This window comes from Mastomys coucha, unplaced genomic scaffold, assembly GCF_008632895.1.
Source record: "Mastomys coucha isolate ucsf_1 unplaced genomic scaffold, UCSF_Mcou_1 pScaffold18, whole genome shotgun sequence".
Taxonomy (NCBI): domain Eukaryota; kingdom Metazoa; phylum Chordata; class Mammalia; order Rodentia; family Muridae; genus Mastomys; species Mastomys coucha.
In genome coordinates this window covers 58,091,698-58,110,782 of record NW_022196900.1, presented here as the reverse complement: position 1 = coordinate 58,110,782, position 19,085 = coordinate 58,091,698, and the positions used below count along the sequence as shown (strand labels likewise).

General features: G+C 46.9%; 1 protein-coding gene and 1 long non-coding RNA gene across 3 annotated transcripts in view; both read left to right on the top strand.

The window, feature by feature from the left end:
* Positions 1 to 8,460: 8,460 nt before the first annotated feature.
* LOC116095452 lies at positions 8,461 to 13,233 on the top strand. The gene is made up of 3 exons (XR_004120599.1): positions 8,461 to 8,492; positions 11,158 to 11,315; positions 12,775 to 13,233. It is a non-coding gene; the product is annotated as an uncharacterized LOC116095452 (long non-coding RNA).
* A 785-nt stretch (positions 13,234 to 14,018) lies between these two features.
* Positions 14,019 to 19,085, top strand: part of Kank4 (KN motif and ankyrin repeat domains 4) — a 66,607-nt gene continuing 61,540 nt past the window's right edge. For both annotated transcript variants that reach the window (XM_031377910.1, XM_031377908.1), the window contains exon 1: positions 14,019 to 14,314. The gene's annotated coding sequence lies outside the window, so the exon portion shown is untranslated. The remainder of the gene's footprint in view (positions 14,315 to 19,085) is intronic.

The following is a 19,085-nucleotide window of genomic DNA, read 5'->3' as shown; positions in this document are numbered from 1 at the left end:
AAAAAAAAAGCCAGTCAGTCAGATTCTAACCTGGGGAATTTGAACTAAGAAATGCTGAGTCTTGTAGGCAGACAGCAATGAACACAGAGGGTGGTGAGAAGAGAGAACCCTATTACGAAAAGAACTGGTTAGCGGAGGCTATAAAAGAGGAAGCCAGCCTTTGGAAAAGATGGAGAGAAAGCTAGTGACAGAGACAGAGGTCCCCAAGACCACATGGTTCAGGGAGAACAGAGCACTCAGGGATTCCCAGCCCTAGCTTGACCTTACTCTCTTTCTCGTGAGGTGACGAGGCTTAATGAAGTAGGGGGGTCTGGATAACTACCTCTACCACAGAGCAGGTCTAGTTTGAAGGTTTTTTGTAGTTAAGCAAGGACATTTTATCATTGTATCATATTGTACTGCACTGTGCATTTTGACACAGTAAAGCCCAGGCTGGTCTTTCCCCCACTGTTGGTATTGCAACACCATACCTGGCCACAACAAGGCCATTGAGGAGACTGTGAAGACAGCAGAGTGAGTTAGGGTGACAGACTCTGAAGGCTCCGGATGATTGATGCCTCAAATCTGGAATCCTTTCATAGGTAAGCTTGGGAGCTTAACTGTGTCATATCCAAGCTTACCTTTCTGAGAATTCAGGGAGAGATGTTCTTTTCCACATTCTTAAAATGAAGATGATATCAGGCCTCCTGGCCCAGGTATCCTGAGTGGAAGCAACCTGGAAGCCTGCTGCTTGGCCCAAGAAAGACTGCTGCCCTGGCCACAGCAATGACTTGTGTGAACTCTATGAAAGGAAGAGGATGTAAGGAGAGATTGGGAAATGGAAAGGTGGGGTGTCCTACTGGAGCGACAGGTGTAGGCCTGTCCACGGGCAGGATCACACTCCTCTCTCTGTTGTCCTGGGGCTCGGCAGGGCAGAGGCTCTAGAACGACCCTGTCATAGGCACCCTTACTTACCAAGCTTAGGAATAAGAGCTTGTCTGTTTCTGTCTTAAAATAGCTAAAGAAAGTTATTTAAAAAGAGCTTCCAGTTGGGTGGTCAAATGGCTTTTTATTGTCTTCCTCTCATGAGAGTTCAAGAATTCTCTCATATTTTCCTTTTTCATTTATAGCACAAGTCATAACAGGAAGAACCACTGCTTTCTGGAACTTCCTGACTTAAGATGCCCAGGCTGGCTAAGGGGTCTTGGAGTCGCCCCCAGCAATGGAATCCTCTCTCCAACGGCGTCCTTGTCAGGCAGTCAAGTAGCTTTGGGTCATACTGTCAGCTATGGGCACCTCCAGACTCTTAGGAACTTAGGGGGAGAAAGCCGAATTGGAGTGTAGTGAAAAGACCTGAGCTTGGGGGACTGAGACTTTGACTCTCATGGGCCTCCCAACACAAGATGTGGCCTCTGAATACTCTATGGTAGACCCTGACTAAAACAGGGCTCCAGCAAAAAAGGCCCCTCCCTGTATTAACCCTTGCCTTCCTCCCTGGACCCTTAATTTTACTCCTTAAATTTCTTGCTCATTCGTAGTCCAACTCCTACACAGCCATTATGCCCCCTGAAACTCTCTCCTTGCAGTTTGTTCTGGGCCCCCTGCCTGTCTTAACCCTTGCTTTCTTCCCATGATTCTTTCACTACTATTCCTCACAGAAGACTCTCATATTTGTCTTAAAGAAGTTTTCATTTCGCTCAGCAGTGATGGCATGTGCCTTTAATCCCAGCACTCAGGAGACAGAGGCAGGCAAATCTCCGAGTTGTGAGTTCAAGGCTAGCCTGGTCTCCAGAGTGAATTCCAGGACAGGGAAGACTGTAGTCTTACCAAATAAAATAGAATAAAATAAAAAGCTTTTCATTTCTTCTGCAGCCCTTCAAGGGAAAGATGTTTACTGGAGCCATGAAACTCAGAGACAGAAGTGTGGAAGAGGGAGCCTGGCTCCCTCTTCCACACTATTGCTTGTCTCCTCTCAACCTTTTTTTTGAATCTCAGGCTACCCACCTCTCCTACTCCTGGGGACAGACACTCAAGGCCAAGACTCCTCAAGGCCGCTCAAGGCCTGCCTGGCTGGTGCTCTTCTCCTCCATCTCAAATCCCATGGTATCCCTGGAGATTTTTTATCCTGAGTTGACAGTAGATCAGCCTAGACTTCTGGGAATTTCTTTCCTCCTGGGATTTCACGCCAGTCACCAGCCCCAAGGCTTGACAAGGTCTTAGCCACAAGCTGGGACCTCGATCTCTGGTTCATTCTTTCTTCTGCTCGGCTATTTCATGCCTTGTTCTCATGACCCCTGTACCTTGACTTGCAAGGGACCCCAGTCTCTTGGACCTTGCACTTCCTTCAGCCCATGGTCCTCCTGGCCACAACTCAGTTATGCTGTTCAGACGTTGTCTCCAACAAATTCCGTCCCTTTCTTCTAGTCTCAGCAGAAATCACCCAAGCCAAGTCCTTCATTCTCGCCCTGATCAACCCCCCATCTATTACCTTCTAAGTGTCACTCCTGGATCTGCTGATATTTTCTTTTCTATCACTCCAGCTTACTCCACCCAACAACAACCCCCAAAGCCCTCTCTGTCATCTTTCACTATGGCTTTCCTCACTCCCCTCTGTCTGTTCAACCACCCTCTCCCTTATCTACTTCATGTTCCCAACCCACTGTATGCTCTCAATTGTCCTGACCACACCATGCACACTGCCTTTGCCTTCTCTGATGTCACAGTCTTAGGTATTGGCATAAGACATCTTTTTTTGTTTTGTTTTGTTTTGTTTTGTTTGTTGTTGTTGTTGGTTTGGTTTGGTTTTTTTTGAGACAAGGTTTCTCTGTGTAGCCCTAGCTGTCCTGGTACTCACTCTGTAGATCAGGCTGGCCTTGAACTCAGAAATCCGCCTGTCTCTGTTTCCCAAGTGCTGGGATTAAAGCCGTGTGCCACCTCATGGGTTTAGGAAAGTCAGAGAGTATGATTGTCTCTGTAAACTCAGAGCCTCATTTGGAAGGACTCTGAAATCTGAGAATGATATTACAACTGTGGGCTAGAATCATCTAAAGGTTTTTATAACTAACTCCTGAGTAAGGATGATGATGCAAAGACCAGGTTGACCAGAGACCTATCCGTAGCCCCTCCAGGCAGCTTAGCATTTTCACTCTAGAGTGGTCCCAGGGTAGTCTGGCTTCTTATGTGAGATGCTCCTGTTTGCCAATGAGTAGGGTGGGAATGGCATCACCACTTATGCCTCAGAAGTCCCATAGCATCACTTCTACTACACTTCACTAGTTGAGGAAACATAGCATGCAGCTTTTGCTACCCCGACTAAGCTCTGGGAATTGGCCACACTACCAGCCCCCACCCAGCTTCCCTTGAATCCACGGATAAAATATACAGACATGCACATTGTTCATTTCCAACTTGCCTTCATGGTTCAATTGTTGGGCATTATTAAACTCCTGCAGCTAGTGTGCCCTTTCAACACTCTTAGCTCCGCACCTTCCCTCTGCCCTAAACTTCAGCTGTTCAGTGACATTTCGTCCTTGTTAACCATCTCCAAGTGCCTGCCTGTAGGAGCGGCCACAGGAGTGCCTGCTGCTCCTCCTGAGATCTCACATGGCTGCTTGGCTTTCCTCTCTCTGAAGAATGGTGAACTCTGTCTCTCCTCTCCTTGTGTCTGTCTCTTGCCTCCAGGAACTCGGAAGTTCCACTTATTCCTTCTGCCCAGCAATTGACACATGGCTTCTTTACTGATGGATTGAGAACCAATCGAGGAACAGGGCCTTAGCGTCAGAACCACCCCCACAAGGAAACCTCAAGATACCTGAAATTAAGGGAAGATGGTAAAGCCCCCATCTCTCATTGGGATGGTGACGAGATTACATTGTGGATCAGGCATGAAGACATATGCCTTCAATGCCAGCACTAGGGAGACAGAGGCAGGCAGATCCCTATTATTCAAAGCCAACTAGTCTACATAGTGAGTTCCAGGCCACCCAGGGCTACAAAGTGAGACCCTAATTAAGGAAAGGTTTTCTTTCTTTTAGGGGTACCTAATAATCCCAAAGTTGGACCCTCCTTTCCTCTTACATTTTCTCATTTCCCACATCATGCTCATTTACCTTGTAAATGTTCCCATAACTTCTATTTGCTTTCATTTTCAAATTAGAGGATTAATAATCAGAGATCATTACTTCCCAAGATTAAACAGCTACTCATTCTTTTGTGTGTTAATCAAAGACATACTGAATGCAACTTTAGTTCTAAGAACTGAGGTTTTTAAAAGTTCAAGACATGGTTCCCCAATGCAGGAGTACAGGATCCCCAATGAAGGAGTTAGAGAAAGGACCAAAAGAGCTGAAGGGTTTGCAGTCCCTTAGGACGAACAATAATATGAACTAACTAGTACCCTCAGAGCTCCCAGGGACTCAACCACCAATCAAGGACTATACATGGTGGGACTGATTGTTCTGGCAGCATGTGTATAGTAGAGGATTGCAAAGTCAATCATCAATGGGAGGAGAGGCCCTTGGCCCTGTGAAGGTTCTGTGCCCCAGTGTAGGGGAATGACAGGGCCAATAAGTGGGAGAGGGTAGGGTGGCAAGCATGGGGACAGGGGAAGGCAACAGGGGTTTGTTCTTGTTGTTTTTGTTTGTTTGTTTGTTTTGTGGAGGGGAAACTGGGAAAAGAGAAACCATATAACATGTAAATAAAGAAAATAAGTAAAAAAAAAGACATGGTTCCTGACCCCTTTCACAGGACAGATGGGCATGTAAGCAGCCGATCCCTACCCTGTGTGAGACAAATGCGATTACCGTGACTGTAGGAAGCCTTGGGTGATAGTAAGGAAAGACCTAGGTCCGGGTTGGAGCAAAGGCAGGCTTTATTCTTGCTATGTAACAAATTACTTTAACTACTAGTTGTTTACACAATACAATAAGTTTACCTTTGCTCACAGTTTTGTTGTGCCAGTAGTCTAGGCTTAGATGGGTGCCAGACTCTGGGATACTATTATCTGAACCCATGACTTGGGAGAGGTTTCACCCTGGTTTGACTATTGACAGGCCTCAAATGCCCACTGGCTATTAGCCAAAGACAGGGCTATGCCTAGGCAGTTGACTTCTCCCAAGGAAAGGATGTTGAGACCCAGAGAGAGGGATCAGAGAAGAGATGGAGCCCAGAAGAGAAGCCAGGTTTTTGTAACCCAACTTCATCTGGTTAGACTGGAATTACTTGGTCCAGCCTGTAATGAGCCTCTAGAGTATCTCATGTAAGAAGTCAGACTACTCTGAGATCACTCCATAGGTCCAGCCTGAGTTTGCACAACGGTATGAGTACCAGAGGGAGGGGAGTCACTGGGAGTCCTCTCAGGGACCACCGCATGGCCCACAGGAGTTTTCTTACCAGTGTCACCTGCACTCTGTTTAGAAGTAGCAACTAAGAAAGAGCTATGAAGGACTGTCCTATGCAGAGACCGCTGTTGTGATAGCTACAAGAATTTGGAGAGAACTGGAAGCTGAGGAATCATAAGTGAAGAGAAGACTAATGGACATACTGTCAACTGTATGGAGAGGTGAGCAAGGTGACTTTGGTGACTGATTTTGTCATCTGATGCTCACGCTCTATCTCCAACTTATGTCAGATTTCCTTGCTCAATGTGTGCCTGCCTGTCTGTCAAAACTATGTTTTAACCAACTTTTTACTGTTAATCAACACTGAGTGATACCTAGCAAAACTTTTTTTTTTTTGTATAATCAAAATAAATTTATAACTTCTTTACAATTACGGCCCAGACCAGCAGAACAGTTTTCCAACAGATTGTGTGAACACCACTACAAATGAGAAGGTGGCCAGAATTTCCAGTTATCTGGGCAGGGAGTATTCTATAATACTGAATGTACTTAGATGATTTTTAATACAATTTTACATATTGAACTATAACACAGAAAGGAAACTGCAGGAATAATAATGGCATAATTCAAGGAGTTTAAACAAAATAACATCTTGTCTCTATCAGACTGCAGAAATAGAATCCTGTCACTCCCAAGCCCCTTGCCTCCTTCCCCTCCCCGCCCCCCTACTTCCCCCCTCCCCCCTCTCAGTTCCTGAAGGCAACTAGGACTCTCATTTCAGACACTGCCAAGCAATTCCATGTGTCTGGATGTTATATAAACAGCTTCACTAGCCTGCACTCTCTGTAATCCCTGTTTATTGTTTGTTTTGTGAAAATTATTTACATTGTTCATCATATTAATTTACTTTCACTGCTGTACAGCCGTTTTCATCAATTAAGCCTCAGTTGATTTTTCAATACTACCATGAATAGGAGTTTAAATAACTTTCAGTTTGGGGAAATTATGAATAGTACAGCTGTATTCATTCATGATTATGCCCTGTGGTATTCATATATCCTCATTTCTCTAAGTTCTCTTCCAGCTTGCTTTGTTTTTCTTTTCAGTTATACTTTTTTCTTCTTCTTCAAGTTTCATATCCCAGGAATATATAAACAAAGTATGTATATACAGACATACTCTGGGATGACCTTGAACTTCTGATCCTCCCACTTCCACCTCTCACTGCTCAGATGATAGGCACGTGTCACCATGCTGAAGATTGAACCAGGGGCTCATGTACGCTTGAATCTGCCTCCTTTTAGAGAATAACACTGGAGTGATAAAGAGTACAAACCTTATTCATAACTTTTAAACATTTTTTAAAAGATTTATTTATTTTATGTATGTGAGTACACTGTTGCTCTCTTCAGACACACCAGAAGAGGGCATCAGATCTTATTACAGATGGTGTTGTGAGCCACCATGTGATTGCTGGGAATTGAACTTAGGACCTCTGAGAGAGCAGCTAGTCTCTTAACCACTGAGCCATCTCTCTAGCCCGTTTTTAAACATTTTTAATCTGCATTAAATGTTTTTATGTACAAAGTGGCAAAATGACTTTTGTATGTAGTACAATGTGATGTGCATATTCTTTTTTAAAAGTTTGTCCCTTTTAAAATTTATTATTATTATTTTTAATTTACTTGCTTTACATCCTGCTCATGCCCCCTCCCACTCACCCCTCCCACAATTCTTTCCCCATTCCCTCCCTTTCACTCTGAGCAGGTAGGGGCCCCTTGGGTATCCCCCCACCCTGGCAATGATGTACATATCCTTATTAAATTTGCTACTGATAACATTTGAATTTAGAACTCAGAGTGTAGTATAAAGCATCGATCTAATAGTAGTATTGCTAAATTTTAGGCAAGAAAAACAAAGTCCAGAGTCCTCAATTATTTTACCCACCAGTGGTCTCTTTATTCCTCATACTTCTCCAGGCATTGGATGCTTAACTGTCTGTTCACTTGCAAACATGGAGAGCCAGGTTTTACAAACATATGTTGAAACAGATGCTACAACACACCAGAGGAATTAGACACCCTCACCTTGTGTAATTATGCTCTTCATGGTGAACTGGACAATATGCATAGTTTTAATTGTGCTCAGTGCTCAGAAAGAAAAAGCAGAGGTGTATGGCAGGAGTGGAGACCTCAACTTCTACACTAGTACCAGGTTAAGGGCACATCAGAGAGACTCACTAATGGGATGATTGTCGGCTAGCTAGACAATGGATTGGGTGAAGAAACTTCTAAGCAGAAATGAAAGGCACAGCAAGGAAGAACTGAAAGTCTTGGGGAGCAAGGACTATGAATGGAGAAAACACAAGACTGAAGAGAGAGGACATGGCTAGCTAGACTCAGAACCCTCTTCAAGGAACCTGGGCTTTATCTGGGAGTTGGATGCATTTGAACAGCATTTAATTTGAAGATTTCAAAGGCCATGTTGGCCTCAAAGCTGATGTAGCTTCAAATACTGTGGCAACTCCAAAGGAGACATCCCATTGGCTGGTAGTGTCAGGAATTCCTTTATGGAGGATGCAGTTGACATGGGCAAACATGGTTAGTGTGTGTGTGTGGGGGGGGTATATGTAGGGGGGGTGTATGTGGTATGGTGTGTGGGTATGTGTGTGGTGTGTATATGTGTGTGTGTGATGTGTGTGTGGTGCATGTGTGTGTGTGGTATGTGTGTATGTGTGTGGGGAGTTGTGTGTGGTATGGTGTGTGTGTGGTGTGTGTGTGTGTGTGTGTGTGTGTGTGTGTGTGTGTTCATGTGTTGGGAGGCAGGCTGGGTGGAATGCACAGCCTGCATTCATTCAAATATAAAAAATGGTGAGACCTGTTTGAGGAGTGTCTGGGGAATCATGGCTCATAAGCCTGGAAGTGGTAGGCTTGGGTTATAACAGGCCCAGAGGGCAACAGCGAAGAATTCATTAATAAGTGGCTTAGCTGCGTGTTTTAGCTGGGTGCCCTAGAAAACTGAGCCCCCACAAAACCCTTTGGCAAACTCTTCTGGGAAAAGCAATCCCAGGGGAACCAGGCTGAAGGAAGGTTTAGAATAAAGAAGAAAAATGAGTTGCCTGGCAACAAGGTAACCGTGCAGACTCACAGGAAGTTGCCAACTCAGCCTGACAGGGTAAGAGGTGGTCCAGTCAGGGAGGATGTATCTGTAACTTTCTCTTCACCTTCATAGGTCATTAATATTTTTGCCCTTCCAGCATGTGTGGAATTGTGCTGTAATTAGGAATGACCCAAGGGACCAGAATCAGCCATTACAGTGGCTATGAGAACCTAAGCCACACAAGCACCAGTCTATGAATAAGTAAGTCTAAAAGAGGACCTGACCTCCCAGAGTGTGCTGTGTGCCCGGTGACAGCAGAAATCCAGGCTACGTTTAGGCTGAGGTGCTGAGAGCCAGAGGGATGCTAGACCAAACTGTGGCTCTCCAGGAAACATCTGCTGAAAGTTAGAGCTGACAGATGAGGAGCAGGAGAGAAAGAATTTCTGAAACCACAGTCTCTACCTGCCCTTGAGGGGAGGGTCTGGGGGAGGATGACCAGAACCCCTCCCCCTTCTCAGCCCTCGCTGAGGACTTGCCCTGAGGAGAAGAGCCCCAATCACAGATGTAGCGGGGTGCTGCCCTGCTGAATTCATCCTCTTTTGGCTCAATAACTTATTATTAAGTTTTTGGAAAATTTATGAGTCAAAGTTACACATAACCATTATTAAAAAATGAAATTAAATAAACCTACAATTCAATAAGATATATTAAAGGCAAATAGAAGGCTGGGAGTGTAGTTCAGTCGGTTGCATGCACAATGTCCTGGGTTCAGTCCCTGACACTGCATAAACTGGGCTTGTGGATATTTGCCTGCCTGTTCAATCCCCGCACTCAAGAGTTGAGAGCAGGGCTGGAGAGATGGCTCAGCGGTTAAGATCACTGACTGTTCTTCCAGAGGTCCTGAGTTCAAATTCCAGCAACCACATGGTGGCTCACAACCACCCATAATGAGATCTGACGCCCTCCTCTGGTATATCTTTAGACAGCTACAGTATACTTACATATAATAATAATAATAATAATAATAATAATAATAATAATAATAATAATTTAAAATAGAGTTGAGAGCAGAAGAATCAGAGCTACAGAGCTAGTCTGAGGCCAACCTGGGATACATATGACACCAGTTCAAAGCAAAAGGATAGTGCTGACGACAAAGAGCACTTGGTTAGAGAGGCTCGGGGTCATTAGCCACTGGGGAAATCCAAATCCAAGGCCTTCAAGAACAAGGGAAGGCAGGTCCCTTGTGCTTTGGGGTGGTGATGGATCATGGGGTGGTGATGGACCATGGTGCAGCTGCTCTGGGAAGTAGTCTGAAAGTTTCTTCTAAAGTTAAGCATGGCTGGGCCAAATGACACAGCTCTTCCTCCTGCATATTTATCCTAAGAAAATAAATTTATGTTGACATAAAACCTTGACAGCGTTCCAGATTTAAGGATGTAAAGGCAGATGAAACTTGGGAAATTTGTCATGGTTGGAGCTGTTACATTACAACTAGAGTCAACCCACGTGGGATGTGTGTTCAGGATCTGAAGATGGTATCCTGATTCACAGAGAAGTCACTGATGCCACCAAAGAGTGAGCCAAGTTCTCAGCATGCATCTTTGTGGTTCTAGCTTCATAATATCCCCTAACATAAGCAAAGATGGCAACCAGCAATCATGCTAGTCTCACACTTTGTCGTGTGTTAGGGATGAAAGCTCAGATACAAGAACTAGGGTAAATAGCAGAAGAAGTTCTCTGGGAGACTTCACTGACCGTGTGGATTGTTCTTCATGTTTGATTAGTGCTTGTAAATGGTAAAGCACACATGTGCACATGAAACATATAGCATGTACTCTTTACTAAAAACCTTTTCTCTATCATGCCTACCTGTAAAATTTTATTTGTGTAACCTTCATTCCTGGCCCAGAGTGCTTCTTCAGACACTTATGGACATGGAGGAGGGGTGGGATTTTGAGCTCTGGCACGTGTGTGCTCCCAGCTAAATTAAATAGGACTCCACCTCTCATCCCCTAAATCTGCTCCTGGCTTATCTAGAGCCTAAGTTTTCAAACCTTGGGTGGTTGTTGTTGTTTTGCTGTTTAACACTGTCCCCAAACTTAGTGTTCAAGTGCTGTCTAGTGCTCCTAAACCCAGGAAGTCTATAACATACATCGTGAAGAAATCATGTATTAGAGAAACTTTTCTGGATTGTGAGTGCTAGTGCTTTACAGCCGCAGGTTCAATGCTAACACATCAACAGCGAACATTGAAAACGGGGTCCTTAGACAGAAAGCCATGTAAAACTGGTGTATGGTATTCCTCCTTGGCTTTGCTTTCTGAAGTTTCAATCGCCCTTTATCAGCCGCAGCCCAAAAATATTAAACAGGAAGTTCCAGAAATAATAATAATTCAGCAGTTTTAAATTGAGTCCCATTGTGAAGCACATGGGGACTTGGTGTGCTGACACACCATCCCACTCAGTATAAGAAGGATCTCAGTGTCTAGCATATCCACACTGTCTCCATTACCCAGTCCCCAGTAACCCTTGTGGTCCTCAGATCGGCCCTCTTGGTACCACAGTGTTTATGTGGGAGTATGCACTTTACAACACCGATATCACACACCTCTCTTCTTCTCACATCATTCACTGAAGGGTGAGTATCGTACCCAAAAATGTGCTGAGAGAGGGAAAGACTGAATTCACATAATATTCATGATGTTGTTCTATTTTATGCCTATTCTATTTTATTATTAGTGTTCATTCTGTGCCTGGTGTATAAATTAAACTTGACGGGAGATATGTAGAAACAGGAAGAAAGATAATATCCATAGGATTCTGCACTATCCAAGCCATCCACCAGAGAGTCGTGGGATGCAGTTCCTGTGGAGAAGGGAAGATTGCTGCATATATTGGTGGGTTGATGAAAATGTGGCCAGAGGCTCACAGGAGTCTCAACTCCCTCTAAGAGCAATGATTTATTACTTGTTATTTCAGTATTTGAATCTATGTGCAGGGTTTACAGGACCAGAGAGAAGATGAGGACGAAGGGTCTATATAAGCAAAATTCCCCCTCGGAGAGCTGGTGCTTATTTGTTGCCAGCACCCTGGTGACTGTAGGGGCTATCACATGTGGGTGCTGGACCATGCCACTTGCAGATTCACAATCCTCTCTTGGAGCAAGACATGAATGCCGTATCCTCCAGGCCTTCCGTTTGGACAAGTCAGTAATCTGGTCACCAAGACCCGAGTTTGAACCCATCTTCCTGCTTTTGCCTCTTGGCCTTCAACAAGAAAATGACAGCCATTTTGTAGATATGGAGAGGAATCCAGAGAGATAGATAATGAAAATGAAATGCTTGTCACGGTGCCTGGCACAGGGCAGACAATGAATGCACACCAATTACCCTGAACTCCACACTCCAGCAAGGAGTGAGGCAGGGAAAGGAGCCCTCCATTCTGTCTACACTGGGTTCCCATCACAGAAAGGCGTGGGCTGCAGCAGCACTGTGCCCAGCCATCCTCTCTCAGCTTTGGCATGAAAGCTCACGGTCTGAGAGGCTCAGCTGGTTTTGCAGTAGAGGTGTCCAAACCTGAAATTCTAAAAGATCTGCCACCTGGGAGGGGTATCCTCCTCCCAGGATTCTGCGGTGGTTCATTTGCTAATCTAACTCAGCCATTCCCCCCCTCCCCAGGACAGGAAACAACTAACTCCCTAGCTGGGGCTTCTTTTCAGTGCCCATGGCTTCTGCATGGCATGGCGGGGGGCCGGCCTTGGAGGGTCCAGGGTGGGTGTGTTTGCTTAGTGTATTCTCCTGGTCAGTTCTGGATGGCCTGAGCCTCAGAAGCCCTGTCTGTCTCAGTTCAGACTGTGACTCCTCTGACTCAGCGCTACCCTGGAGCCGGTTCCATCTCTGAGTCATCAGGCTGAGCTGCTTTCGAGGATAGCAGTCTGGCACTGCCCTCCATCTTCTCAGGAAAGGTGCTGGGCCTCCACACCCCAGTGCCAGCCCCATGCCTAATTAGGTTCACAATGCCCAGAAATCAAGGAACAAATTCTTCGAGGTATCTGAGAGTGCAGAAGGTTCCAAGACTGGGACTTAGAATGCTTCGAGTTCTGTTTCCAGCTCAGAGAAGTAGCTTATGTGACCTTGGGCTAGTCACAGAACACACCCGAAGCAGCCATGTGTTCCCCCAGAAGGAATAAGTGATCTACACTGACTGTATTGCACAAGGATGTTGAGAGACCAAAAACCAAACAAACCATGAAGCACAAGTCCAGGAGGGCTTAGCATTTTAAAATAAGATTTCTTTCTTCTCATTTTGTATGTCTGAATATTTTGCCTGCATTGTACGTGTATGTATGTGCTCCAGGTACATCCATGCCTAGTGCACCAGGAGGCCAGAAGAGTACGGTACCCTGAAACTAAAGTGACCAGTTGGGAGCGATCATTCCATCGGTGGGAATCCAACCTGGGTCCTCTGCAAAACGAGGTGTCAAAAACTAGAGAGACCTCACTTTAGTGTCTGGGTTTCTGACTTCTCTGGGAAAATGAGCTGCTCCTGTCATATTCGTTCCGCTCCTGTCATATTCGTCCCTTTCACCGGATGACGACAACCAACCAGGCCTTAGTAGGCAGAGTCTGAGACTGTTCTCCCTTGGGCCACAGCCCGGCCGCGCCCCCCCACTCCCAGCTCCTTTCTGGGTCCCAGCGCGGAGGCCAAGGCTTCATTCCCATTTGTTACTGCTACCCTTGAAAGCTTCGTGGAAATGAAGTCATCCTAATAACTATGTTTCTGTCGAGACGGAAATTAAATGTCTCTTAATTCAAATTATCTATCCCATCTGGGTCATTGTGTCAAAAATAAAACTCCATGAGCAGCTTCCCGGGACGTGGATTCTAGGAAGGTGGGGGGGGGGGGGTCACAGCTGGGCACTGGATACCTGCTGGCTGCCATCTCCTTCCCCCCTCTTCTGTTGGTCCTCTCTGTGAAGGCTAAGAGAAGCCACTCCATTTCTCTTTCCGGGTTGGTGGCCGAAGTGGTCCTTAGCTAGCTAGCTGTCCATTCAAGGTTAGTAAGTTTTAACTGGTACAAAGCCACCGTGGAGATAGATGGTGTATGAAGAGAAGACTGATTTTTTTTTTTTTTTTTTTTTTTTTTTTTTTTTTTTGTTAATGGAGCTGCAACATAGATTTGGAAGGAAATTCGAAGGGAAATGGCTTAGGAGACATCTAAATCCTGCTGTGAACGACTCTCACACTCCCATATCTCTGCTAGGACCCCACAGAATCTCAGTTGTCAGGCCTTGGTTCGAATTCTGTCTTGGGCAGTTATCACCCTGTCTGATACTGTTTCTCCACCATTGTGGGGACAGAAACGTCTAGACTCTAGACTCCAGAGTCTAGACAAACTTAGAAAAACGCATGGGGGAGCCCTGGGGAAATCTGGAAAGCGCCTTATACAGGCTGGGACTTTTCTGGTTTCTTTTCCAAAAGTTTTTCTTCTTAACTCTGTCCAAGGTTAAGACCCTCCCCTCGATGTCGCAATTCTGCCCCTTCCTACACACCAAAGCCCTCGCCGCGTCAGGAAGGCGGGGACTCCAGTGGCGGCGGCGAGGATCCGGCTCCTGCGCTCCCAGTCCCGCAGCCGGCGCGGTAGGTGTGACCGCAGAGAGTGCGCCCCAGCTCCAGGCCCAGCCAGGCGACCTGAGGGCGCCCGGAGGGTGTGCGCGCCCCGGACAGCAGGGTGCGGCGGCGCGCGGTGCGTGCCAGGACGCGGACGGTGCAGAGGAAGGAGGATCGTACCACGGAAGACCGTGCAGCTGCAGCTGCGTGCACCCCGAAGCCGGGTGGGAGCTCGCGCTGCTCCGGCACAGCGGTCGCTTCCTGCCAGAACCCCGCGGCTCCCCAAGGTAAGTGGTCTGGCGTTCTCTGGCCCCGGACACACGCCCCAAGCGACCCAGGCTGCGCCCGTAACGCTCCGCGACCCCTGCTAGCGCCGCGTCCCTGCAGAGGCTGCGGCAGCCTGAGCCGGGCGTCCGGACGGTCGGGGAAAGAGGGTCCCCGCTCTTGCTTTTCAGCTCTGGGGACTAAGGAGACCGTAGAAGGGGGACCTCGTCGTCCTTGAGACCCAGGTGGTGCAGACCCTCGCAGCTGTCCTCAGACACTGCGGTCCTGGATGCAGTTTGCAGGACTGGGGGGGACGCCTCCCGGCTGGTTTACAGGACTATCTACAAATCGCCGAGGCTCTTTCATTTTGCAAAACATCGCGCCTTGTTCCCAGCCCGCACCTCCCTCCTCCTGGCTGAAGTTTCTAGAGCTACGACGGGATGCGACCTTGGGCAGAGGGAGGAGGGCTGCCCTGGATCCGTGTGCTAGGCGCCAGTGTGGTAGGCGCTGGCTCGCGTGCCTCTTGGTTAGCTCCCCTCCCTTCTCCATCTTCTTTAAGGTCAAATCTTTGACCCCAGAACTTTGTCGCTGCAGACTGGCCAATTACAGACAGGAACTGAAAAGTCCATGCGCTCTGCACCTGGCTGGAACCTCTCACCACGCTACCCTGGGCTGCAGAAATCCAGGCTACTACTTCCCCAGTACCCTGGGATACAGTCTTGTAGGATGGGGGTGGGCATTTTTCAGGAGATAGAGGCTATTCCATTTCAAGGATGACCTCTGAGGCTTGTACAAAGTCCTATGCACCAAACGGTGCCAGGGGAGAATCACCTGCAGCCAGTGATGGGTTACAGCCAGGAGAGAAGGCACCTCTAGTTTAAAATGAAATCCCATAGGACCTGGATTGGTTTCCTTAGCTTTTCAAGACGGGGCACAGAAAAGCATGTTGCTTCCCAAGGAAGCAGAAGTGGGATCGACTCTGGCATTGCCTTTAAAGTCCAGCCTCCTACCTCAAGGAGGCGTGATGTGCCTCAGGGACAGTGAGTTGTGGGAATGATGTAGGAGCCAGAGGAAAAACACAAAAGTTCAGAACCAGACATCAGGCAAGATTTTCAGATACAAAGGTAAACAGAACCGAACACTGGCCTCGGGAAGCTTGCAGTCCATTGACCAAGATGGAGTGAATCCCATCACTCCGGGTGTAGAGTTCTGCTGAGTTCTTGGATTCTAAACTTGGGATCCCTGAGAATTGGGGATGGGGGATGGGTTGAGCGTTGGTTTGAAGACTGAAAGCTAACTGGTTAGAGGGTGGATAAACTTTCAGATGCAAACAGCCTGTGAGGGGACCCTGCCCAGCAGACAAGTCCTGTGCAGGAACTGAAAGCCTTTGTTTGCCGAGGAGGACCAAAAGCCCAATAGGCATGGCCCTGAGCTCTGCATTCCACCGACTGGGCTAATCAGTGTCTTCTTTTCTCAGCCATGATGTTGGACTATTAGAGGCCCTGTCTAGGTCAAATGCACATTGAAAAACAACAGTTCGACAGGAGCTTTTTACTTGCACCTTTATTAAAACTCGTGGGGTTCAGAGCAATGGTTCTTTCCCATGCTGTTTCCTGCTGGCACATCCAACTCTCAGCTTGCAAAAACCTTTGCTCGGTATTCAAGGAACTAATGTGTTAGAAGGGGTGGCTCATCCAGTCCTGTGCAATTGGACCCATGTTTCGGGAAAGAGGATGTGGGGTGGGGAGGGGTGCCCATACGGCATCGGACCTGGCCCCTGCCAACCTCTCTAGCCTCATTTCCGCCTTCCTACCACTCCCTTGGCCTTCTGCAACTGCTGTGTGCCACTCCACATTGCAACTGAGGCAGTTCCTAGAGCACATGCTGCCTGTGCGCCACGGCTCTGTCGTCTACTCTCCACGTCCTCAGTGAATGCATGTGTTGCCACCAGCTTCAACAAGCTTAAGCTTCTCCACAGATGGTCTTCTTGATCACACGAGTTAAATGCTGCCTTTCCTTTATTTCCAGTGGCCTTGGGACATGTGCGTCACTGGCACTAAGGACCCCTAGTGCCAGACTCTTCGGTCATATTTGAATTTCAAGTGCCTGGCACAGAGCGAGGACACATAGAAAGTGCTCCATAGATTATTTCTTGGATGGAAATCATTGTTCATGGAAGAGGGATAACGTCCATGCATCTTTGAGAATCCGATGAAAATTACGGGTCCTCTTCTCCCGTGCATGTAACTTTACAGTGTCACGCATACAGTTCCCAGAACTTAGGGCTGTAATTTCCCAGAAAACAGAGGTCAGGGAGGTGCAATGACCACTGAGTTCTCACAGCTAGTTAAGAGCAAAGATTCCAAACTGCTGACTCTCAGGCTCAGGCTCCCTCTGGTATTCCCAGCCTCTCTGAGCCATGTAGCAGCCTCGTTCTATCCCTGGCATTTTGTGAAGGCCACTATTCATGACTACAAGATGGATATCTTGGATGGTCTCAGTTCGGCATGAGCCTAAGGTAGAACAGGAGGGGAAGTCTTATTATGGACAGAGTTGACAATTAAGGCAGATGAGCCATCTCCCTGCCCTGTTTGCCTCCCCTGGCCCACAATGTTCATCTGTTCCTACATCTGTTTCAGCTGAAGGAGGAGCACGCATACTTCAGTGAAGCCCTGGATTGAGTCCGATGGGCCAGGCAATGAAAACAGTGGCTCAACTATTGGCTCCCTACAGAGCATTGCTAAGAAGGGGATAGAGCGCTTGCTGCTATCCCATGCTATATGCAACAAGATGCTGGCTTCAGGCGCTCCCATTCCTGTGTGCATCTTCATCTGTTCAGTACAACCATCAAAATTGCATCATGCCTCTGTTATGTGCCAGGCACTGTGCTGGTTCCAATCTCTTAAGAGTGTGTGCAAGGCATATGGTTCTGCTCTGTAGCAGAAGGAAGGGGTATCTTTACTCTTTCATGCCTAAGGAGGTAAGGGATAGATAGTACTTCTGGATCCAAAAATATGCTAACTCGGGGCTGGCACTGTAGATTAGTGGTGTGTTTCCAGCACTGCAAGGAAGCAGCAGAATAAGACTCAGAAAAGCTGACCTTGGCATGCATTACATCATCTGAAAGGGGACCTGGACTCTCTTCGTGGTGAATGGATTTGCTAACAGTACTTTTTCACTTATATTTGAGGGGTCATGCAGACACAGCTGCTGCAGATGCACTCAATTCTGGGTGTGAAGTAGGAGCAACTAGATATAAGAATAGTGCCAACGTAGGTCCACCTGGCACCCTTAGTCCTTACAGCCATGTCTGGGTTGGTTGCTCAAAATCTCCAGTACACAGACGAGGAAATGAAAGGTAGAAAGGTCGACCACGGTGTTTGAGGTCTTGGAAGTAACACTAGGATTGGGCAGAGCTGTCTAGCCCTGGACCTCAGGCAGAGAGAACCACTCTGTGCTCTACGTGTGGTAGAGGAAATGGGAGGAAACCAGCTGTGTCCTTTACTGCTGAAGCCTAACTTCTCTGTGCCTCGGAATCTCCTGCGTGAAGGCTCCACTGAAAGGCTTCTGTTAGGCAGGAATAGGGCTGGCTTCTGGTCTCCACAAATGAGAGAGAAGAGGGTTCCTCCTCTAGAAATGCACCTGTCATGTTTCCCAATAAAGTAAATGTGGTCCGAGGATTTCAAATAGGTGGGTCATGTGATGCTCAGACAGCTGCTCCTCAGGACAGCTCTGGTCCTGAGGAAAGGTATTCCTGTTTCAAGAGAACGTGTCACTGGTGCGTTCTCCCGGGAACATCCGACTGTCTTGCCTGCTTCTAGACCACAGTGGGCTTTCTGGGGGCATAGGAAAGGTCAAGGGAAAAAAAGTCCTGGGCCCCCTCCTCAATTTTTCTCTGGAGTAAAAATAAATAAAATGTACTGGCTCCCGATTATATATGAGTGTGTATAAATGTGCTGTGAGTGTGCATATATGTGTGTGAATGTGTGAGTTTGCATGTATGTGTGTTTATATGTGTATGCATCTCTGCGTGTGTGCATGCATGCATGTATGTGAATATGTGTGTATGTGTATATATTTGTGCCTGCTGAGTTTCCTTTAGTACGTATTTCTGGGCTGGGCCTCTGACATCAAGTGACATCAAGTGACAAGGGGCAGAGAGCTGTGGCAAGGGGAGAGTTTGTTTCATGAAGATGGAGGGCAGCCCTTGATGGCCCTTCCCTTCCATAGCGGTATGGCTGCATGAACATTTCCCTCCCAGGACACTGGCTGGAGCTCTCAGGAGTTCCCACAGGCTTCTCTCATTGTCTGTGCCTTGCCTCAAGAACCTTCCACCTTGGAGGATGTAGCCATCCTAATCTTTGGGGAAAGTTTAAAAGATACAGCTTCAAGTTGCATGGATAGAGTTTGACCAGGTCTACATCTAACAGTTATCATGCTGGGTATGTGTGGAGGAAGGGCATTTTATCATTTTTGATAAAATTTTATCATTATTGTTTGACTTTTTATTGCATTTTTATTGCATGTTAGTTGATTTATTTAGTGAGCAGCGTGTGTGTGTGTGTGTGTGTGTGTGTGTGTGTGTGTGTTCACCAGCACCATGGCGTACTCTCTTCTCCTAACATGGGTACTAAACTTAGGTCATCAAGCTTGATGGCGGATGCCTTTACCTTGCTAGTGCTCGAATTTCTTTTTCTTTTTTCCTTAACTAATTAATTTACTTTACATCCTAATGGAAGTTTCCCTCCCTCCTCCCTTTCAGTCCTCCCACCCCTCCCCCTCCCCCATCTACTC